Here is a 26138-nt window from a genome sequence, read left to right on the forward strand (position 1 = left end):
AAATAAAGAAATTATTTATATTATATTATACTACGATATAGAGCGCATATGATGACCATTAATAGAATTGCAAAAAAATTAACAATTGCATATATATTATATTTGCCAGTTGTCGGTATAAAAGCTTAAAGAAGGGCGTATATGATAATTAAAGATTTTATGTATGGGGGAGAATCGTAATATAAAATATTTTTATAAAAATATAGATTCTATCTTTCAGAGAAATACTTTTTTAAAAATATTATCGCGACTGGTTGCAATTATTTTAATGCATTGAGTCATAAAATATGCATTTGTCAGATTTATTAATAACAGCAATAGGCTCAGAGTACTAACAATAAGTTGGAAAACTGGTAAATAAGAGCCAAGGCGCGGGTACTGACTCTTATCAATAGTCAGTTTCCCCATTTAATTGTCAGATTAATTTTGATTAAATAATGTGTATTACCTTGAATATATTTTTGCTAAAAATAGTAATTAGGGATTTAAATTATTCTTTAGATAAAAATATGATGTTCAAAATAAGATAATCTATATTTACTCAATATAACAGCAAGAAAGTTTACAACTATAATTCCAATAATTAACCGTTAACTACAAATATTATATTGTATAAACATTATAACGTTTTCTGCGATTTCCTATCCTCACAAAACGCGCACGATAGTCATCTCTGTCAATTATCGAAGACTCTCTCGTCGCTAAAAGCAAACGATTATATTGCGGTCGCGAAATTATTGCCTTCGTTATTCACATCGTCTGCAATTTTCAAATTGCGAAGCATTCTTGTCCAAGTCGGGTTTTCAATTTGTTTAATTTATTTGGCGCAACATCTCTCGAGACAATCAGAAAGTTTTTCCGTCGGTTCTCTCCTCATTGATTTCCAAAGCTGTAGGAGGGCATTCTTATTATTCGGATGCACTGATGCTAAAGTTGCAAAGTAGATGTTAATAGATGGAATCCCCTTTCCGTTTTCGATTTCTTTCGTAAAATTAAATCCGCGTTCACGCGTCATTCAATGAAACTTAGGCGGATTATAAAATGATAAGTCTAGTAGATTTTTCTTAATTTAATGAGAGAGATTTAAATAGTGATTTGCAATAAATTTGTATCGTCGTTATTTTATAAATCTTTTTTTAATATATGTACACGAAAAGCTCTCTTATTTTTTAATATCATAATTATTTTTATAGAAGTAAACTAAAATAGTTAATATTAGTTAATTCAACAAACTTCTAAGAAATAACGTATGGTTAAGAAAATATCCGTACATATAAATTCTTAAAAATAAAGAAACTTTCGTAAAATGTAATTATAATAAAAATTTGAAAACTATAAATTAGTATATAACCTGTACGTATAAAGATTTAATGTTCATTTAAATTATAAATTCAAATATTTGTCGATACGTAAATCCCAAATTTAAATACAAATTTTAACAAAAGAAAAGAGAAATCTGAAAAAATTTCATATATGTGTCTTACATTGTAGAAAAACTAACATCAATAGTTGTTGAGCAATTAAATAATTCTTGTCAAAGAGTATCATCTTGGCATCTATCTCGACGTATCCAAAGCAATAACGCTGCAATTTGTCACATGCCGGCTACTGCATGACGTATCGCTGACCGCAACCGGAACTACAAATTACAAAGCTACCGCAACAATTAACCCAACGAGGCGTTAACGGCTAGAGTAGTTTCACTCTGTAGGGCCTATTAGCAAGATACTTTGTCGACATTCCGATTGTTCGAATTAATTCACATCGATATAATATCTAAAATTTTGATATTTCAGAGTAAACTGTATGATTTCATGACGATTACAGTATCAATATCCTATTATATTGATTTTAATATAGGGAGAAAAGAAACCAATATTCGACAAGAACAAAGGAACATCTCGTTATCTCGTAACGAGTTTTCTAACATATATGCAACTTGTAATTTGATGTAAAAAAAAGAAAGATACCTAATTGGGTAGAAAGTAATTGGGCATGTGTGTACACACTCTTTGCTTGTCGATAATTTGGTGGTAGATTTTTAATTCGCAGTTTGGCATGATTCTCACGATACATCACGTGTAGAGCGAGACTGATGGATGATTTATAATTATCAGTCGGCCTACATACGGCAATTCTAGAAAAAAAATATAAATAAAGGAAAAATTATAATCAGGTTGATCCGAAAAATTATCATACAAAGCTATTTTACACATTTCTATCTCAAATTTTAATGTTACTTGACGAGACTACATATAATGATAAGATTTATAAACAAATAAAATATTGTTCAAATCGACAAGTACAATAGTTTATACATCATATTATAATCTAGGTATGACAATATTTTATGATAGCTGAAGATAATATTCGTTTTTTTTTTTTTTTACTAAAGTTTAGTGAAAATACGAAATTTTTAATCGCGATGAATCAGGAATGGAGGCGGTGCCTCGAAAAATTTCATTTCTCCTTACATCGCGGTATCGCATAAGTGAAAACACCGGTATAGATCATTCGTGATTATACATTTTGTACTAGTATCGATTAGATGATGAAATGACTTATCGGAAATATCGCGCAAGATGAGATCATGGAAGACAAGTGTACGTATCGATTCATATTTTCGATGATCACGTAACATTATTGTGAATAAAAATTTAAGCTCATAATAATCCTGATATTTTCTTCATTGCAAATACATTATTTAAAAATAACTTAATCTGCAGATATTATTGATATATTACATTTTTAATGGAAATAAGTTCAAATAATTATACTTTAGAAAAAAGAATAATATTCGACAATTAAGCAAATTATTTTTTAATTGAAATTTGTTAACACTTATAATTACTTTTAGGAATATGATGTTATCTTGATGTATAATATGGTGGCTTCAAGTTGATATCAAAGCGTCTGCGTGTTTTAAAAGCAGAATTTTTTGAAAATACCATTCGAGCCATTCGTTTTATACATCTTGTTTCAAGAGAAACGTGAACCAATTATTCAGTTCGTTCGCTCCGGAACTGACCATCAATTTCATCCAACCAACCATCGTCAGCAACGCAACACTTTTCTTTTCACGGGAAGAGACAACTTATTCGATCGCTACCGTGACATATATGTAGCCATTCGGGCCAAGCCCTCGCGAAATCATTCACAGGGACCTCTCACTCTCCCCACGTGTCTGCGAGAGTACGAGTCTCCGCGGCGGGGGAATAGGAGAAAATCATGAAAAGTACGAATGCGCGAACGAGAACGAACACATTCGCTGTTCACGCGAGCAAGAGAGAGAAGAGAGATCATTTCTCTTCTCTTTCTTCCTCTTTTTCTCTCTCTGGTCTCAACTTGGCGAGTGTCCTGGTAGCGAGAGAAGTCGCCAGTGTCTCGGTAGACCTCCATCTGGTACAGCGGGCTGAGAGCCTCTTCGGGGATCGTCTATCCGGGGAACGTTCGCGTGCCGCCTGGCAGATCGCCGTATGCCAGGTTCTCCTTGTTTTTGTATTTTCTTTTCTCTTTTCTTTTTTTCTTTTTCGTTGCTTTTCGTTACCCAAAGCGGATGTAACACGGTCGATATTCGTGAGAACGGGAGCGTGTGAATTGGAATTGTAAATAGTATCGAGTTCGTAGAGGTTGTATTGGTGCACGTCCGAAATCGAGTTTGGCGCTTGTCGCGATCAATTTAAGCAGGAGATGGCGAGCGGAAGTTTTCTGCATTTTTATGAGTTCTAGTGCAACACTAAAATTCATTTCTCGAGTCGCGGACTTCGATATGTCTGATCAATATACCACGTGGATTGAAATTTATGACAGCTGCCTCAAATTATTCCTATTAATAACACAATGCTTAAATTAACGGCTCGATATGACTGCATTTAATCTGTATTTATAACTATGTTTAAATTATATCTGTATCAATAAAACGGGAGAAAAGTATATAAATAGCTAGACTGGGAAAATAGCTGGAAGGCTGGAATAAAATTTCTAAATTTATACCTGACATCCAAATTTGTATCTTTGTAATTAAATAATACATATAGAATTGATTACGTAATTGACGCGTGTATACCTATTGTAATTGCAATCGTAAATATACTTATATCTATTATTTTTTTGTTACATTTCTGCAGTAATGTAAGTGACTGCAAAATCCAATACACATAACATTTCAATAGAAATATATATATATATATATATCCAATGAATGGATTTCTTGGAGTAATAATCTTTTCTTGATACTATAATAGATATTATATATAAATATAAATATATAATATAAATATATTTATATATAATACCTACTATAGTATCAAAAAAAGATTATTACTCCAAGAAATCCATTCATTTTTCCTTCGCGATAAACATTGTGTTGACGCGAGAAATAAATGCGAATGTAAATACAAAAGGTAGAAAAGAACGCTGCATCATATGAGCATGCAATTTAATCTGATGGTTGATTGTATTAGGCTTGTTGTGTGTTATGCTACCATCAATGGGGTTGTCGAGCTCTAATCGGGAGGAAATAATTTGTTTGGTTGCATCTGGGTTATACATAGGGATTGGCTGTAAATGATCGATCGTTGTATATTGAACCGTGTTGTTGCGCGTGTGTGCACGGAAATCAGTAATTACCTACGTATATTATTGCTAAAGCGCTGTCGTAATAGAAGGAAACTTTTTTTATGACAAATCCGAACATTCGATTCACAAAGATAAAAATGCAAGTCGGAACAAATTTTATATCTCAAAAAGTTAAATTAGATTACAAATTTGCCATATAATTATGCCAATTCTGTAACTGTTAACTTAACTTTTAGTTTAAATTTATTTATGAAATTTTATAACATTCTCATTTCCAATATTTTGTTTCCATCTTTTTGGCTAAGACATTTATCGATTGCAATCTGCTATTGAGTATAAATATATGTATACCGTATACGAGATTCGACGATCGAGAGGTTTACTTTTTCATGTCTCTGCATAAAATATGAATCAAACATTTTGATTAGCATATTACAGTCACCCGGTATAATGTACGACAAATTTAATACGTGCAACAATGTAATACGGCGCCTAGTATAAGTAAGACCAACGAAAACCTTGTTCTTCATATTTGATTAAAAATAAATGTAAAAATATTTTTCTAAAACACCCGGCCTTTTAAAATATTTTATTTATAAACAGTGCATGTATAAAAAATAATGTAAAAAATATTTTTTTATCGAATATATATATTAGTATTATTAATATTCATATTAAGAAGATAAGTTCCTGTAGCAAATAATATTTTTCAAATTTATGCATATATAGTCTATCTCCTGTAACTTGCATTAAATGTCAAACTTTTCGCTTTTCAAGGTAATATTAATTTCACTTCCACATGCGTAATCCACTTTCACGAAACCGGTATTGTGATACGCGATTTATCGTGAACCATCTGGCGCTCTCGACAAAAATTGAAATTATAATATAAAACTCTCTGGTGAGCCAATTAAAGTCGCGACATCGAAATCTACACGACAACCTGGCTGTTTTTACGAGATTGTTCTCTCTGTCGCGTGTGTAGGATTTATAGTTTACGGTGTAGTGTGGACGTGTGAAGCAGATGCGAAGTGATCTCATGTGATACACTGTGCACCGAGCCAAGGACGAAGAAGGCGGAAAAAAGGAAGTGAAGGACCCTCGGTGGAATTTCTTCAGCCAACTTTGCGAAACGGTGAGTCAAGTAGCGAGATAAAGTTTAATAGACCTTCGGGGTCGAACTTTTGATGTACGGATGAGCGGGAGAACGCATTCAAGTAGTACGTGAGCTTCATCGCAACTTCGAACAGTGCTAGCGTTAAAACGTTTTGCGCTCGATCATTTCTTACGTTTATCTGATGTGCCTTGGAGGGAAACATGCGATTCGTTTGATATCGCTTTATTTTATCTCCAGTTAAATGTTATTTAAGCGAAATAAATTAATCTTTAACCAATCTTGTTTATCAAAAGAATATAAGCTACATAACGATATTAGTGTGATAAATAAAAATCGCAAGCTTTCTTAATTTAAATAATATTTAATGTTAAATTTTTCAAATATTGTAATTTTAATAATAATTTACTGAGAAATATAAGCAATATTTGTACGCGGCACAACTTATAAAATTATAACAATTAACTATCAAAGGAAAAGCTACTATAGAGTAATGAAATGTACAGAGTTATTTTGAAGTTTTGAATACGCTTGATTTTATTGCATTTCTCAATTAAAATTGTGATACTGTATCGCTATTTGTGGCATTGTTATCTCATTCGGTCGAGTATCTCGATCGCTATTCGGGCAATCGAATTTACTGGATACCGATACCACGACATATCGATCGGCCAACAAACGAATTTACCCAACATTTGCCTGCTAATTCACCTATGCATGCCACATAATCTAGTTACGTCGTTGGTACCGCAGGAATGCGCGGATACTCACCTGTGTGGCTAATAGTACTGTATTACGTCGGTTTTCGCAGGAAAGTAAATGTTTTCGCAAGAAAACACGGAGAATGAACAATTGGGAAGAAACGAACTAGGATTGATACACGTGTCAGTGAGCAGACAGTTTCTTGAATCTTCACATTACTCTTAGTTGTTGATTTAAAATTATAATTTAACTTTTTACATAAAGTTAATAATATTAAATTGATAAAGAGACAAGCGCGAGTACAATAAGAATAATATATTTAAATATTAAAAATTAATTTATCCATTGGAATTATCTTTGAGATACACATAATGTTTTGTCAGTTTTTTATTCCCGAATATTTGTTTAATTTATAAGAATTTTACGTTGTTGAATGTCCATTAGCTATTTTGCTTTTTTTTATATTTTGATTATTTAGAATTCTATGTTTAATTAAATTCCCGCGGATCTTTTTTGTTTGTGATAAAATTGAATTTTGCAATGCGATTCATCTATTTCGTAACATTATGGTAATATAATGGCACTCCTTTACAATTGTGTATAGCCCTTTGACACGTAAACCTCGTTCTGTGTGACCTTAATAGTAACGGTCTCCGGTCTCAGTTACAATCCTTAGTTTGCAATCAGAGCTAATCGATCAACTAATACTGCAAATACAAGACAATATTATATTGTAATTCAATTTCCAAACAATTTATTTCTTTTGTTTTAGAATTCTTAGAGCTTTAAATTTTCAAAAATTATTTGTAAATTTTCTCTTAAAGCCATTAGACTCTTTCATCTCTGCATTTTTATACTTTTAAGTGTACAACATTCTTAAATAATTTAAGGTACTTGAGTTTTTAACATTTTTTATGGTTTGAAATACACATAAATAAATGTCAAAAAGATAATATATATACAAGCTTCCTTCTAAAACGTACTATGGTTATATTATATCTAGAAAAGAATTTATGTAAATTTTACTCTCTCACTCTCTCTCTCTCTCTCTCTCTCTCTCTCTCTCTCTCTCTCTCTCTCTATTATTAATAAAATATATATATAATAATAAAAATTTTAAATGTTAAAATATTCTGCTCGTTAAATCAAGCCGAGCAAGTTTCGTAGGAATCGTTTAATCGCGGAAACGTTCCATTATCGATCTTCTAGAACTTCGTTTTTCTTCGTACGTGTGTCGCAATTGAATCGATCGATTTGTCGATGGGTTTCACGGGTTTCACCGAATATTAATTTGTCTGCCAATTTCTTTAGGTACATCGTGCGTAAATTCGCGGCAATCTAATTAGCATTATCTGCCACACAATAACGCGTGAATGCGTCGCGATTACGTTGGGCGGAGGGTGGAAGAGGGGGAAGAGGGGGAGGGGGGGGAGGGGTAGAGAAGAAGGGAAGAGGACAGGAGTAAAATGCTCGGTGAACTGTCCGGAAACGGATTTTGCAGTCTCGTCGTCTTATAATGAACGATCGTTCTTCCACTTCGGCAAGCTCGGTCTTCACGCGACCGGAAATTAACTCCGACTCTTCCTTTTGAGTTCCGGGTTGATATGTTACGCATCGTCAATAAAAAAAGTGTAGTGAAAGTATACTATTAAAAATAATGATATGATCTGGAAATATGTATATTAGTTTTTAATGGGGCCAGTTTTACTTTTTATTGATCTTCTAACAAGCGCTTATTCTTTTCTCTTTTATTGTTATTATCGTTGAATATTTATGAAACTTCTCGTCTAATTTGGGAATATATAAGATATTTAATTTTAAGATAGTATTATATGTAATATTTTTCTCATATGTGCAAAGAATATAGATCAACAAAAATTGACGATAATAACGTTGCTTAAATCAAGAATCTTGACTTTAATCTTACAATTAGTTTTGTTGCCATTCCGCAGAATTAAAGATAAAGTTAACCGACGTTGATGAAAATGTTATGAGAATGCACAATTATAAAGAGAGACTTGTATTCAAGGAAAACGCAATCTAAATCTAGATTAATCTGTTATAAATTTAATTAATAGGTATTATAATCTTAACTAAATAATGATCTGTGTTTACGCAAATTATAAGTTATTCACATAATAATTTAGCTTATTTAGATATTTCTAGATTCTTGACACGAATTAACTGAATAAGCCAAATATATGCAAATGCAAATGCTGATTGTTAAATCGTAATTATAACGCTAAATTATTCAAAGAAAAGTTTTATAGATGAAATTAAAAGGACATGTAAATTTTTGGAAATGTTCTCTCTCTCTCTCTCTCTCTCTCTCTCTCTCTTTCTTTTTCCATGTCTTTGTATTTGTATGTGTATGTATCGATTTCAACAAAACTGATTGATAAAACCATTTTATTCCATGCGGGATGAACGGTAGCGATCGAGCTGTCCGCTGTCATACTTCGTTGAACTAGATTTTCGTGCGATTTGTAAAATATCATCGCGTGCCGCGGGAGTAATTCGAAATTCGTTTTATCAATTAATATCAATGGACAGCCGTGTCACAATGGTTTCGTAGGCATGCCACTGGCGGATATCGGACTGGCAGTCCCCGCTGGTATAATTGCCGCTGCGGTATCGTTTGTCAGTAACCCATCATTATTATAGCTTCTGCGTTATTCGCGGCTAGCTTTAGTCATGCCATTTCCTCGATACTATATTCTCTTTTTCTCCCTCTTTTATTCTTGTAAGGATTGATCCGCGACGACGATTATTACCTTCGGCAAAGCATCTAATTACAAAAAGCAATAGACAATTGGTTATAAGCGACTAATAAGTTTTTTATACAAAGCGAGATACCGACTTTGTTTTTCATAAAATATTTCTTTTTATTTCTCACGTTGCCTATGTAATTACTTTTTTTTTTTTTTTTTTTTTAATCTGTAGATGCGCATGCATAAATTCAGGAAGTTTTCATGCATATTAAATAACAATGTGATAGATGATAAGATTGCGTTCGGTTTTACTTTCTCATACATCTCATAAACGAAATATTATGAAGGCCAACACTGCGTAATATAAAAAATGATTTGAAATAAAAAAAAGTTTTTGACATAATTACATTTAATTATATTGAATTTATGATATAAAATCTTTATCTTAACTCTAATTCTTTTTCTTCGTAAGAAGAAAGGCAACTGATTTTTCAATCTCTGGTTTATCACAATGAAGTCTCTTGTGTCGAAGGAACAGGTCATTTCCATTTATATATATATATATATATATATGGTGATATACAATACAGATAAGTTTCATTTGTAGCACATCTTATCGTCGGAAGTATCGTCGGAAGTTTCGACACGCGCTGCGAGTTTCGCGTTCGCGCGAGGGAATTGCGTTAGTAGAGAGTAGAGAAGAGGAGAAGGAGAAATAACTGGCTATAGCACGCAGAGGAAGCCCCATGCCCGTTTGTCGAGCGTGTAACGAGTACCATGGTTGTAATTGCTTCGCGATCGTGGGGCGGTTTAACCGGCGCGATATCTGCACATGCATTGCGCCTCGTGGACGAGACTTAATTGCGTCTGCGTCAGGAGCACGTATCCGCCGACGCTTTCTAATGCTACGGCGACGATGCGAGACGTGCGAATGCGCTGCTCTTTTGTAAGGTCCGCACTAAAATTGCCGCACTCTCGACGGTAAGCTATCCGCAACAATCTTGCAAGCATCTGCGGACGTTTCATAAAACAAGGTAGGGTTTGAATTAATGCAGATCGCTTTGGAGAGATAAACTTTGAATATCATCTATGTTGGAAGCTACAAGCATTATATTTTATGCTAAAGTCTTCCTAAAATAATGTTCTATTTCATTTTGCGACTGTATTGTCAATAAGCTTCATGCCGCTTGTACGCGTGTTAACAAAGAAAGGAAATAGATCTCCGGATTCTATAATCATTCCAGAAAAACTATAATATATTGGAATAAAATCAACGTATAAATATATTTAAAATAATAATTTTTTCGATACGTAAAATGTAATATATATATGGAAACTGAAATCGTTGGATCGTAAAAAGTTAATTCGCAATAAGTTAATGTATTTTAATTGTAGATATTATCATCTATTTAATGTATTATTTGTGGAGCCGAGAAAAACCGTGGAATTATCAATATTTAAGAATTTATAAACTTATTATGAAACTATAAAAATTTAACAATTCTTGTTAATTTAATATCACAAATTAAGCGTTGAACAATACAATATTTTTATTATTCAATTATTGATTTGTTTTAATTTTTGAATTTTTAACATCACGTTTTATTCATCAGATTTTAAAATAAATGATTTAATTTGCACGAATATCGAAAAATGTCAACTACATAAGCATCTGATAAAATCGGCGAATCTTTTTCCTAACTTCATCTGCGATGCTCGAACGTGAATCGGCAAAAATTTGCCGATCGTGCCGCAAATCATTGATAAACGCGTATAAATACGTAGAATATTTTTTGTTCCGATATTATCCCAGACAGCGCATCGATGCTCCCTCGATGCTACGCGCGCTTGTGTAGCTTCGTTACATGTTATTACGAAAGAATTACGTAAGGCCAATGTGTGGTAATGAGTGCAGCCGGGCGGCAGGTTAATTGTATCGAGAAATTATTGGAACGAGAGAAAGGCGTTTCTTCTTGCACCCTATATATACACTGTTGTAACGAGAATAACTTAAATCGATGCTAAAAAAGAACGATTACGCCAACGCGAGTTATTTATTACAATACATGTATAAATATCAATATCCAGTGCAACGGATCTGATGTACTTAAATATTGATAAACAAATGACATAGTTAAAGAGATATTTGAAATGTTGAAGGTTTATTTCTGTCGCACTATGCAAGGATAAAAATATTTTGTAACATTACATATACAATAAAACAAGAAATATTGTATTATTAAATTATTTAATGCGATAAAATCGTGGAATTAAATGCAATTAATTGTGCAATATATTGCGCGAATTTAATGGCACATTGCAAATCTAAATTAATTGTACTACATTTCTCTTTTCCTTTTGTACTCGATAAATAAAATGATGCCGTCCGAAAAATGGCAAAAATTTTTATTTTAGTTTATACAATATTAGAAATAATGATAGATCGCGCAATACGATCTCTCTTAGGATAATATTCAGGTTATAATTATCATGGTTTGATTAATTAAATCTGCAGTTTCGCGAAAAGAATTTCATCTTTTTATTGTCTTTCGAGCAATATAAAAAAAATTTACATTTACTAAATGTATTGAGGATCTTTTACGCAGAAATAAAATACGGAATTTCTAATCGATTTTAATATTCAAAGAAATTATTGCGATAAATTAGCAAATTAGCTAACTTGTTCTTACCGAATTTCTAAAACAATGATATATCTTTGTAATTTTTGCTTCTGCTTCTAGATTTTGTATTGATTGTTTTATACATACAAGATTAAATGGATATTAATAATAACTAAAATGTACAATATTAATTAGAGAATTTTATTAAATAAAGAATTTTAAGTTGACTGTGTGAGTTACAATTTTAATAAATTAAAAATATTTTAATATAACTTTTCTCAATCTCACCAAATCTTCATACCATCTTTTGAAGAGAAACGGCAATATTAAAACTTCACCTACTTTCGCTAAATTTCTATGAAAGTAGTTTCTTCACCGTTTCACGAATTTTGCATAAACTGCGGTGCTATCGAGAAAGAACCCTGTTTCCTGACGAACATATTTCCGCTTCGTCAATTTTTATCAGTGCTGATTGCGAATCTGACTTTAAAATTTGCCAGTTAAAAGAAAGCATTGAGCAAACAGAAATCTATGCAATTTTTATGCTTATAGTTAGCTCCTATTTTTAAAAAATGCTGTTCGCCGTTTGCGTGCGAGTTATTGTTGTGGGTAAAAAAAGGCACGTGAATTTTTAATTTTACGATTTTGCATAACGATGAATGCTAAAAGGATCGAGATTATTCCGGTGGATTTGTGCAGAAAAACAGATTCGCATGACTGATGCTATAAATTCCGCGGCAGATTTCCTAACGAAATCCGCGGTTTTTACGTAGAACCGAGGCGCTCGTTAATTGTTTTGTTTGCATCTGCTTTGCATTCGGTTGGTAGCACGATTTATCGCGCCGATAGAATTCGCGACGAACAATTCGATCGCGCGCATGCTGGAGATTAAAATTAATGCTGCTAATTTGCAGTTCGAAGTGAAAACATTGGCGTAACGAATTTATATCTTGTCTTATATCGGTAAACGAAATGACAGAAAATGCGCTCGAACGACGTGCAACGAGAGGATTATTCGACGAATTAAATTTCTGTAGGCCGCCCAAATTTTACGCACGATTAATCATCCTAATCCTCAACTTGTCCAAATCATGCTGCTATGCTGTTGTATGAGACAAGCAATATTATGTCGCCATACTATTTAAATGTTGACGCGACCAGAAATTCATAAATCTTGTTGACGAGAACTTTCCAACTAACAGATGTGATCCAAAACTATTTAAAGTTGTGTATATTTTATAATGAGATTTTATTAGCAAATTGATATAATATAAAAAAAAAAAAATTTATAAATTGTAGAAAAATATTTCATGGTTTATATTCATATAATGCATTAATTTTATTTAATGTAACGAATGTGCCAATTAGCGCTTTTCTTTGATTTCTCTTGAGTACAAAACGATCGATTGTTCAAGTTTGCCACTTGCTCAATTAATATAGCTTACAACAATGTCAGGAAATGAAACAGAGAGATGATTACTGCGAGAAGATAGGTGATTTCGAAAGCCCTTTCGACCTTTCCTTCAAATCGGCGTCGCGATCGGGTTCTCCAAGCGATATCGTATCGCAATATTCTAGAATAGTCCTGAAGTCCTGGCTTCAGGTGAGCAAACAGGTGCATTCGACCAGGAGATCAGGTTGCGCGAGAGATCGGTCAGCTAGCGTTACCAACCGGTTTTGTTTCTCAGAAGACTCAGATGAACAGTGACTGCACGATCGCATGGATAATTGTTTTACGCGCGCGCTAACTCATTACAAGACAGATTGAAGGAAAATATGCGCGGAAAATATATATATATATATATATCTGATCCTGAATATAAGTTGATCGGTCATCTCGATTAAATCATACATATATTATAATACATACATTATCCGAGATATAAATATTAATTGATTTTCCGATTTAAGATAATTAATGTTAGCAGTTTATATATCCCGATAAATTAACAATACTTATTATTCAATAATCGAATTATTAATGGAAAAATATTCGATTCCTCCGATCCTTTTTATCACTTGGTATCCTGATAGTAAGCATCTAACCGCGCATTTCAACTATCTGAATCGTACATTTATCTGCGCATAAAGGATTAGAGTCCTTCCCTCCTTATGGTCTTTACCACTCCAGTAAGAGGAGATTCGTTTTGTTTTAATGTTTCTTATCCTCTCTATGGCTTTCTTTTCCAAGCACATCAGCTTGTCATGTGTGACGAATGTAGATTGCTCTTTCGGCTTCAATTTTTTAATCTTATTTTTATTAAATAATTATATCCAGATATAAGTTTTCTTAATAAAATATTGAAAAACAGATATTAGTTACGATAAGATTTAAAGATTCTTTTAGGCAGTTTATTATATATACGATAAAATGTATTATATATATTTGTGAGAAAAAAGATATATAAATATAATTTTTTGCATATTTTTGTTATAATAATTATTTATAATTAATTACGTCTTGCGTTATTATCGTTATGCGATGCGCGTGCACAATATAGGTTTGAGCAAGTATAATTTAGAATAAGTTTAATAGGAATAATTATTGTTATAAGTTATACAAGTTAATAAGTGATTTCACTTATAAATTGAATATACAATATATATATATATATATATAAATCGTACATACGTACATACGTACATACATACATATATACAATACATATATAGATTTATAGATACATTCATATACAGAGTGTTTATTTAAATATTTTCCATTCTGTTTATTTAGTGATCGACTAATTTTTTATATTGTCTGGAATTAAAATTTATGCAGGGTGTCTGATATTGAGATCTTGTATCACCTTTCATATGGAGATCGAGTAAAACCGAGGAGAAAATCCTTAAAAATTTTGTAATTTTTGCAATAATTATTGAGAAATTAATTTAAAAAGATCGGCCAATGCGCGCGGGTATTAGCTAGAGTATTGGCATGGCAAGAAAAGACGATTGATATGTGGTATTGTTATAAGACGCGAGAATCCAGCTTTATGCTCATTCGTAACCGTTGTCATTTGTAGAGCATTCCTTCCAAAATTTCGTCTCGTGCCTAGCAACCGTATACTTTTGGATTGTCTTGCGTCGCCGCACGCTTATACTTGCGCGAATTCATGGATCTTTTTTAATTAATTTTTCAATGATTATTAAGAAAATCGCAAAATGGTAAAGAACCTTTCTCCTCAGTTCCACTTGTTTTACCTGCACACGAGAAGTGATACGTCAATATCAGACACGCTGTATATTACATACATTTGTATTTTATTTCATCTGGGATTGAAATTTATATTTGCGTTATATATAGCTTCAACAACTTTCACCTAATCGATAAATGATGAATGAGGTAATGAAAAATTGAATTACTTATGCAACCAATATCTATTATTACCTTTAATCTTTTGTTGACATTTTCATTAAATCGTGTTACACGACTTTCATATTTATAACTTAAATAACAAAGCAAAGGTTAATTTTTTTATAAGTTCAAGATTCTACTGTAGAATTTACTCAACGATCTTTTCTGGTCGGGAATTGTCGACAGATAAGTTTTACGATTCTTAAAGATTTTATAACTTCTTTGTGAAAGACGGTTAAATTAATTCTACGCGAAATACTATGCGCTCTGCCAAAGAGAACTTCAAGAAGTGGTTTGTTGGAAGACTCATTAATTCGTAATGCAATTAAAAGTTACACTTTTTTTCCAGCCAATCCGACTTTTAAGTAAATTATTCGTTCATCTAGGTCAGAATTCAAATAGCTTCTTAGGAATGCATTAAATTAATGTCAAGTTCGCCGTTCGATATTTATCTATTCGCCAAAAGACCTACGCAAACACTAGCTGCTTATATAACTTTCCTAGATAATTATTATTTGTGACATATTAATCATTTTGTGACAAATTAATAAATGTCAAATTAAAATATATATATTGATTTTTTTTTAAGCACTTACTTTGTTCGAACTTTTCTTTTTCTTTTTCTTTCAATATTTAACAATATTTGTTGCGCAACGTTATCAATATCTAGACTTTCAATTCCATTGAGTTGCGAGTACAATATCTTGAAACGATTGATGAACGATAGACGAAGTTGGAGCAAATCGAACATTTCCCTAGGTCAGGAGAACAGCATGAGCATAAGTACGATAGGTCAACACAGTTCTAAGGTGAATGCACCGAGCGATATGTCGCTGTATTGCGTCTTCGTGTAACTGATAACGTGGATAGTGTGGTAGTGGGATATGTAGTAGGGCAACATATATGTACCAGTGATTCATGCCGTGTCATAAGAAGCGCATCATGAATGATCTATCTAGAAATCTATCTAAATTTGTTGAATGGATAATATTTAAGTTTTGCATCGTGCTATATTAAAATGAGACCTCGTTGTAACTTTAAATTATATTATACATATAACATTTATTGGAACGATTAATTTCAATTCTTATTAATACGCAATTTTATATTTTCAATTTCGAAATTAGAAAGATTTCGAAAACAGATGAATGATAAATATATAGAGGCGCAATTTTGATTCTTTATTTACGACCCAATTATATATATATATATATATATCGTTAAATAAACATTTTAATTCGTTATGTAAATATTATTTGAATGCTCAATTCTGGTAGCTATATTTATACAGGATAATTAATTAGAATAATTAATCTTATTCGAGTGCGGATTCCCGAGGTCAATACTTGACAAACGTGTTTATAAAATAACGACTGAGTGACATTTAAATGCAAAGTGAAGCACGGCATTTATGGTTGCTTAAATAAGATTAATTTTTTTATGAGGTCGACCGAGCGAATTAACATATTCAAACGAAATAAAAATATATCAGCGATAATATCGTAGATATGTCCGATACTTTCAACCTTGATGTAACGTTATCGAATATTTGATAATGGTTTCGATCGGTTCAACAATTTGTAAAATAATTTATACAACATGTCCTCCCCCTTCCCATTCAGGTCCTTCTTAATTTAAAACATTTTGAATCAAAATTTTATTTCTAATTTTATAAATAATATAGAAAACGTACGTAACGCATGACACATAAAATTAGAGAGAAAATTCTGGCTTAAATTCTGTTGGCAGAACTCTGTATTCTGTGATATGTTTTTGATATGTATCTTTGTCATTCTGTATGCCAATAGTCGATCGATCAATCAATCAATCAATCAATCAATCCTTCGCGTCTTATGCAAGAAATAATCTCAACCGTATTCCATTCTATTTGCCGAAAAGAAAACGAAGAATAGTGAATCGAGAGACAATCGCATACACATTTCATATATTGTACATTTGTTAACCCGTTACCTTCACAATCGCGTTTACCCTTCCCGTGGACATGCGAGAAAGAGAGGATCAGGTAGAAAGTGGGGATCAGTGGGGATAGACCGTATATACCTTACACCTTCGGTTGCAGGTGCAACATCCTGCCATCTCTGTTACCCTGCTCGCCTACACTCGCGGAATTCACCTGAAAAGGAAATCTCTCTCGGTGACGAGCCGCCGCACGTTTTACCTGTTTGCGGTGCGCGCGAAAGTCATGCCGTTATCATCGTCTCGCGTCTCGTCGCTGACGACGACGACGACGACGACGACGACGACGATGTCAGCGCAATCGCGTGGTCTTCCTTCAGCGGTTACGGTCGCTTACATGCTCTCCTGATACTCGCTAGTCGTTGAAATCATTCAGACAATTTCGTACGACGTGGTGGAGTACAGGTATACATATAAATTTCGGCTTGTCCCTCTTGCACGTCGCGTTTAAACGGCATTAGACGTGGTACGCGACAAATAAAATTGTTGTTATCGCGGCTCTATTATTATTAGCAAATGTTATATATATACAGTTGAATATTCCAACACATATTTTTACATGGCAATTATATAGTTAAATTAAAAAAATATATATCATATATATTACGTATTAATTACGATAATTAAAATGTTAATTAGTTTATTTAAAAAATTGAATAAATTTGGTATCTATCTTTTTTTTTTTAAATTTAACTTATCTAATTGGTTTACAAATAATTTTACGAGAAAATTATAAAACACAGTATATGATATATTACGCCTTTATTAATATCATGAAAAAAAATGAAATAAAGAATCTATTAATCTATTAATATTTAAATAAAATTAGTATTAGTAATAGATTACAAGACTTTTATATAAATATTAGAATGCTAGCATTGTACGCGCGTGCAATTTCCTTATAATCTTATAAATATATAATAACAAATCAATGAAGCTTCAATTTCATAATGTCGAATTATCAAAATTCCAGAATAACTCTCGTTGCAATCCGATGTTTTGTTCGTGTTTAAATATTATTTCCGTGATATTCCGCTCAAAGATAAACGACAATTCTCTTGGCAAATATTTCTCAAGGCGACCGTTAACTTTGTGCACTTTGTGCAAAACCAATTGACGCTTATTACGAAGCTTATATAAACGCCGGATATCTGACTGTTTGCATTAATTGTCTGCGAATCTTAATTCAAACTTTTTCTCTGTGTCAAAATCTGAATAACAATAATATATATATATATATATATATATATATATATATATATATATATATATATATAGAGAGAGAGAGAGAGAGAGAGAGAGAGGGGGGGGGGGAGAAACAGATCATTTCATCCTTGAATAATAATTAATGACGGAGGGAGAAAGATAAACGAGAGGTATCTTGAAAGGTGGGAGGTGTGGGCGTTGAGCCAGGTAAAATGTTGCACCTCTGAGTCCCAGGCAAGCAGACGATCGAGGAATCGGTCCCAAGGTAGGCGCAGGTTGAACATCGTGTCGATGCGATGCTTGGATCACCATTAGAGAACGCGAGACAGGCGTTTCCGGTGTTTATCATTAGTCGCTGTGCCGAGTAATTAGGCATTGTCTTACGTTACATCTTTCGCTCCGGTCGAGAGAACCGTGCGAAATTGCTGGCTGTATCCTCGGTTACCGCCGCGCGTTCTTCGATATTCGATCTTTCGTATCTTTGTTTCGCAAACAATCACGTAAAGGTACAGGCTGCTCGAAAGAGGCATATTTTAATTTCTTCATTTAAATTTCTCGATAGTTTTCTAGATGTTACAGAGCAGAGAGCTTGTAATCCTCGTTGATAAGAGATACAAAATGTCATCATCGTATTGCATTGTTGGAATTATATAATGGCTTTGTCTCGGTACAACTGCAGATGTAATAAAATCGTAGAGAACAGTTACTGCAACCGATGAGTTGAAATTAAAATATTATGTAATATAGCAGTCGCGTTTAATTATTAGATGGAAAATTTCTTCCACACGATGCTAATTATTATATTTAAAAGTTTCTACAAAATTTTTATTAATTAAAATTTCTTTTTTTCTCTTAAAACAAATATATATATATATATATATATATATATATATATATATATATATATATATATATAATATATGTACACATTTTTTGCAAAATCTCAAAAAAGATTCCTTTGGCCTATTTTAGATATTATCCCTATTTTCATAATTTGAATAAGTTCATCTCTTCGAAGCTCTCGTTGCGCGCGCGCGACGCCTGCGTGTCAGTCTCGAAAGAGTCTTTCGTTCTCGCATTGCGTCGGTCACGCGCATGCAGGTGCAAGACACACAGCACAATATCCACGATCGACGTGCGCAGAGTCGCTGGTTATTGGTATCGATGTACCAGGAGATCAGGAGATGCTCGCAGGTAGACTTGCGTGTTTCTCGGTCACTGAACGCGTCATGCTTTCGCGTCTTTACGAAGACGATTGGGCGAGTGCGAGAAAGTTGCCGAGTGAAGAGAACATCGACAGATCCGTCCATTGATTAATAATTATTGCAACGGCTGAATGAGATCGATCGACGATCGTATAAAATTATAAAATACGAATTCTATCTCTTTCAAAATGGATGTACGATAATATCAAATGCATTCCATGATGCGATAAACATGGGAAATTTTGAGAGAAAGAAAATGCATTTGCGCCGAAGATGTTTTTTAATTATCAAACAAACGCTGCATTTTCGAACAGATGAATAATACATAAATCGTCAGCAAATATCAATAATTGTGAAATGTCTTTTATTAATTAGCAAAAAGTTTCTTTCAAGACTAAAAATAAATAACAATAAAAAAGATGTTATGGCAGAAGCGATATTTCTTTTCGAATTTGCATATTTAATAATGCAATATGTATTCGCAATTTATTTGGAGACAAGTCGATTGAATAGATCTTCGTATTTGAAAAAAGTTGCGATCTATCCTTTTGCATCTTCTACATCTCCTACATTACCGTAAAAAGGCATTAAATGATCATAATTAACGGTTATTAAATAACCATGATAGATGGAAGACCAGCATATGTTTAAGCAATACAAGTATTTGTTGCACATATCTAAAACTTCTATAAAAATATAAATTTTTTAAGATCATTTTACAAATGGCCAATTTTTACTTTACAGAAACATGCACTCGATGTTTTATTCAAATAAAGACAATTTTGAGAGAGGAGGTGAATAATTTTCTTAATCGATAACTGCAGCGAAGAAGTGCGATTTACAAAAGTCATTTAGAAAGATAATTTTCAAAGCTATATGACTACTTATACATCATGTTTCAAAGTTTTGACAAGCGCATATTTTTTTGTGCGTCTCACTGGAACCAAAATAATGTTTCGTTTAACAATTCTTCGAAACTCGGCAATGCAGCAAAATAAGACCGTCTCGAGTAACTTTAAAACTTTAGTGCGCCGAACGGATAAGCTCTAAGAATGCTCGTATAGAACTTTACGAACTCGAAAAATGCGGAATGCCGAAAGAAAATATGATTATTGCAATCTATCGGGTAAATTATAATTATATTAATAGCTTATTCTTATTTCTGCAATTTGTTTTACAAAATTCATCAGATTTCAAGTATCATTCGTTGATCTTTAAAGTTTGATAATTAATATTCAAAATGTTGCAGTTATTTAATAAACAGAAAACAAAATCTTTTTATAAGGTGTCAAATTTTTATAAATGAACGATATTTTATAAATGAAATTTACGCTTTCAAGAAGATCAGTTTTACAAAAAGCCTGCGAAAGATACACCTATGTATATGGAAATAAATGGATATATTTCTAAATATATCATATATTATTTAAAATAAAATTTAGATTTTCGAGAAAAAAAACGAGAGAAAGAGAAATTCCATTTTATTGAAAAATGATATTTTTTATTTATATTCAATTTCCTTTGTTGCTTTGCAATACAACATTGCACGAGAACTTTTTAGTCGATAAAACCACCGATAAAATAATATATTATAAATTTGGAGATTGTTTTCCGATACAGATAGACATATATGATGCATTGGACTTATAATACAATAATAATAATACGCACATTTTTAATAATTAAATTTCTAAATTTGCGTTAATAAAAGCGTAATTCAATATCGAATATTGTATTGTACTTAAAATTAAATATCGTTTCTTTTCCTATAAAATAATAAGCGAATAAATACGTAAAATCGATGTAATAGAAAAGTTAACTCGAAAAAGTTGTGGCAGAAGTAACGAATTAATTAAAGAAGTTTGGCGAATGGAGTTGGCAATCTTGAGCAATCGCTCTGTTAGCCGCTCGAGGGCATTGCGTAGCTGCCCCTGGAGAAATCCAGGCTCAGGTGAGCTCCCGGGACAGGTGTATCGATCAGGTGGTTAATTAAATGCCGTATACCTTCCCCGCGCGAGTCCGGTTCCTGTAGTCCTACTACTCCTGAATACGCGCGTAGTCGCTTGCATGGTTTTCGGAGCAACCTGGAAACTCGTCGACGTACGACGGTTACGAAATCGGTATTTCCACAAATCAACAGGTGGCTTTTCATTCCCGGTGAACGAGCTGGCGGCTGATAACGTATTAGAATCTTTCCAATATCGCGAGTTCCTGAAAATTAAACCCGAATCTTCTACTTGATACGCCTAGGATCAATCTTCCGGCCCGGATCGGCCGGACGAGTTTTTCAGCAGTTAATTTTACATCGATACGCGAGCATTCGATTCGGGACTGTAAACGATAATTGGAAGTATGAGATTCGTGCGTGAGATGTTACGAAGTTATTGGAGATAGCGCTATAAGGATTCCATTTATCGAATTTGCTGACAACGATTGTCCGATTCGATTGTTAGAAGCGATGCAATTTTTCTATTCTTCGAGTATTACGTTTTTTTTATGCGATCGCTTTATTATAATCTAACATGTAAAATTAAAATCTAATTAATCACCGTTATTAATTTAATCATAAAATTTGTTTTACATAATCTTTGTGTTACTATAAAAAATTTTCAATCATTATACTAAAAATAAAATTTTTTGATAAAAATATAAAAAGTGAATTAAAATCAACGTTGCAATTTATTCAGGCGTGGGGGAGAAGAAAGGAATGCGTTGAGACGTATGTGTACTATGTATGTGTGTGTGTGTACCGCTATAAATACTTCCACATTACAAAGTAGCGAGAATGTGCATTTTGAATTAATTTCATATCCAAAGTAGAGAAACTTGGTGCTCTTCGCGTGAAGCAGAGGTTTATTCGTGTCCGGTGGAAGGTCGGTTAATTCTTTTCCGGTATACCTCATACGAGAAGCGCTTCCGCATGCTGGCGTAATTGTCTTCATGTGCACGTGTAATGTGAGAGCAGCATCCTTCATCTTGCCGCAGACTCCTAGCAAGACCAAATATTCGAAACAGTTGTCATTTATTCACGATTACAGCATTTTCCCGTAGCGCTTTCCGTACTTGTTTCGAACTATTGCCAACGGATTTTATTCTTATGAGATTAAATGTTACTTTAATTTGAGAGCACATTTTTTACACCATTTATTTGATTAAAAGCTTAACTCTTTATTTTCGATTGATCTAAGTTCATTTTTCTCGCAAGTTACCGTATTTAATATTTCTTCGAAGAATTATAAAGAGATTAAACTTCTTCAGTTATTATTATAGACAATAAGTGCATGTAAATTGCCATTTAACTTTGCTAATATGTCGAAGAATAGTTTTCCTATTACGTAGAGTGTAGAAAAACACAGACTAAAATAGTTAAACTGTATTTAGCGCGCTGTCAGCGGTTGGAGGAGAGGAAGATGCATTTTAATTGGATTAAAGTTATATTTTTGCTCGCGCCATTCTGGCGTAAACGATACCCCCGGGGCATTGCACGCTGAATCTACTTTTAGGCATAAAATACTCTTAAACCGCCACGAGAGATAACCGGTGGGCAAAAGAGAAGGGGAGAGATGAGAGAGGGAGAAGGTAAAGGCGCGCACTTTGAGATAGATCAAAGGAAAATGCGAACTCTTGGAAACAGCTCCCGTGGGACCAAAGAGCAGCGTCTGTAAATGCATTTTCCGCTTTTCCGGTTATTCCGGATTATTAAACGCGTCTCGGTGAACTCGTGCGTAAGAAACGCGCGCGTCCGACACGCGTCAGAACGCGGTTGCGATAGGCGAAAAATTCCGGCGCCTTGTTGCAATCCGTTTTTCCGTATCCGTTAATTAAATTTATTACTTTACCTTAGAGAGAGAGAGAGAGAGAGAGAGAGAGAGAGAGAGAAGAGCACTAATTAAATTATTAAATATACTTTTCGCAAAAATTTGTCACGTTTAAGTATTTAAAATATTTAATTAATAAAGTAGTGTGTTTACTTTGATATTTGTTTTGTTAGATACATTTAATCTTCTTAATTAAAATGGGGCGACAACTCTTGCGAATTTTGTAAAATTTGTGACCTCTTCTTAGATTGCGTTGGCAAGCTTACATCGTTACCGTATCTTTTTGTATCAGCGATATCTCTTGTTTGTTTTACATGGCTTTGAAATCACTCCCCAAACTCAAATCGACGTGTAGTATCTAGAGAACCAATGGAAGGATGTAAGGAAGGATGTAATGGAAAGAAGGCGGATCGTAAGATAGGATATACAATAGAAACAGAAAAGAAGTAAAATAACGGCAAATCCTTCGATGTGTCTGACTAGGCGCTCCATTTTATCACTCGTACACTTCTCCGCACTACGGGGCTCGCTATAATACGTTCTCCGTCTCCGGAAATAAACGGATGCTACATAGAATGCTCCTCGAGATAGTCCATCGCAATTGTGACAAAAGAAAATAAAAAATACTTGTATTTCTTTATTGATTCTTTTGATATCATTCACGTTCAAAATTGATATTAAAAATATTGCTTGTGATAGAATCTTTCTCGGACTTTGTATCGCACTTTAATCTATAAAAGAAGATAATAAATACTTAAGTAGAATTTAATAATTTAAATAGTATAATTGTCTAAAAAAATTAAGAAATGTAAAAAAATAAGCGCAATAAATATACTGGGTAGTGTTAAAAAAATTTAAGTGGAGATTACCCTAATCAAAATAAGAAAAAGTGTTTATATAAACATGTGTCTGAAGATGCTGCGTTTAATAGAATGCTTATACAGTATATATATATATATATATATATATATATATATATATATATATATATATATATAAAATAAATGGAAATTTGAAACTTTTAGAACGAGAAAATGAAGAAATAATATATATATACACACACAACTTTATTCATAAAATAACACTATAAAGAAGGACATGGTATTTTATATAATTCACGCTTAACATAATACTCATCATATTTGTTTCTTCTATTTAATGGAGCCGGTTTTTTATATTGATATCACAAATTTAATTCGTTAAAATTATTTATGTAACTGCAGTCACTAAACACGTGCGTCGTCATTAATTTTGTAGAGAAGATTATTTCTTCATTTTCTCGTTCTAAAAGTTTCAAATTTCCATTTATTTCGCTCTCTTATAAAAACCGACAGTTGCATGCGATTAATAAGAAGATAATTTTATCATGGATGTTACGCAAACGCTGTTGCTTTATTGTATGACAAGCCTAATATCTCTTCGGCTTTGTTCATACTTTGTTTTGCATTATGTCGGCCAGTAATTTTTTTCTAAATCTTTATTCCTTCATCCTCCTTCGATTATCTCGCTTCGTCGGCCTTAAGTACACGTGGGGGAGGGGTTTTCAAAAGGCATCTGGTACAAATAAGGAATATCGTCTGGAAGAACGTGATCCGAAGGACGAACGCCCTTACACGTAAGGTAGACGTAGAGTCGACACGGGGATGGTTACGGCACTTTTCTACTCGGCATCTCACATTTTCTATTTCCTCCTCTCGCATTCTCTTCCTCTCTACCGAAGAAAATCTTTTCCTTTCGTGCGAGTTATAGGGAGAGAGGGAACGACCGCAGATATCCATGCTGGGTATTGTTGCCAGATACTTTTTTCCCAGATACATCGTAAAAAAAGCAGCAATAGTTTGCGTCATATCGGCCAGGCGTAAGATAGCTTTGTCGCTCATGGATCAATTCCGCTGTCATTTGTGTCACGATGGATTACTCGCTTTTCCATTTCCCATCCATTTGGATTCATTTCCGCCGGCTGCCTTCGAGAGGTCGAGACCTATGGAAGGATTGTTGCGATTTGATCCTTAATCGAAATCCCGAAGATCGAGTGACCCACACCAATTTTTCGCAATAACCTTCGATCAGTGATAAGGAAGCTGTATTATTGAAGTACAATAACATTCGCGCGCGCGATATAGGGTTGAAAATAAAACTCAAAAAACTTTTCTTAAATATGGAATTTTTGAAACAAACATTAGGCTCAATATATTGTAATATTGACGTGTCAAACATTAATCTTTGACGTTATAAATATTAAAGAAAGTCATGAACAAAAATATGTGCATTGAAATTAATTAAGATTAGATTGTTATATTTATCGAGATTAGAGTGTGTGTGTTTTGATATGAGACTATATGCGATTGCATTTCATTTAAATTTAAAATATTCTATTATTATAATTATATATATATAGATAATATTATACATATTCAGAATATAAGAATAATGAACAAAAATATAAAAAGCAGAATGGGATATTTATACTTTGCTAAATATAAAAGTGTTAATTTTAATGTTATATCGCGCGTAGAATCTCTTGCCAATTTTTTTTATTTTTGCTTTCGTCTATCTTTTTTTTTTTTACAATCTTTTATTTGAAAGTAGCGACACTATCGTATATAAGCATTTTGCATTTATTGCCATCCTCTCGAGTTCTCGCAACGATTATCGTCGCAACAATCTAGCGCGCTGTTTTGTCTTTCTCTCTTTCTCTTTCAAGATCCGACAGTCGTTTATATATATAATGTTTTGTACTCAATGTTGCTTCCGGTGCGAGAATAACAATAAAGGGGACCGACGATAGTGAAGCTTAAGAATGACGTTATGGCAATAGTGAGATAATAACGAGACTAAAGTATACGGTGAG

The 26138-nt window shown here is 33.0% G+C and overlaps 1 protein-coding gene across 1 annotated transcript in view; it reads left to right on the forward strand.

The window, feature by feature from the left end:
• The first annotated feature begins 5650 nt into the window (after positions 1-5650).
• LOC138942045 (low affinity immunoglobulin epsilon Fc receptor) overlaps positions 5651-26138 on the forward strand; it is an 83210-nt gene continuing 62722 nt past the window's right edge. Inside the window, exon 1 of the mRNA XM_070312077.1 lies at positions 5651-5713. The gene's annotated coding sequence lies outside the window, so the exon portion shown is untranslated. The remainder of the gene's footprint in view (positions 5714-26138) is intronic.

The sequence above is a fragment of the Polyergus mexicanus genome, unplaced genomic scaffold, assembly GCF_030449975.1.
Source record: "Polyergus mexicanus isolate NDT 795.1 unplaced genomic scaffold, iyPolMexi1.0 SCAF_21, whole genome shotgun sequence".
Taxonomy (NCBI): domain Eukaryota; kingdom Metazoa; phylum Arthropoda; class Insecta; order Hymenoptera; family Formicidae; genus Polyergus; species Polyergus mexicanus.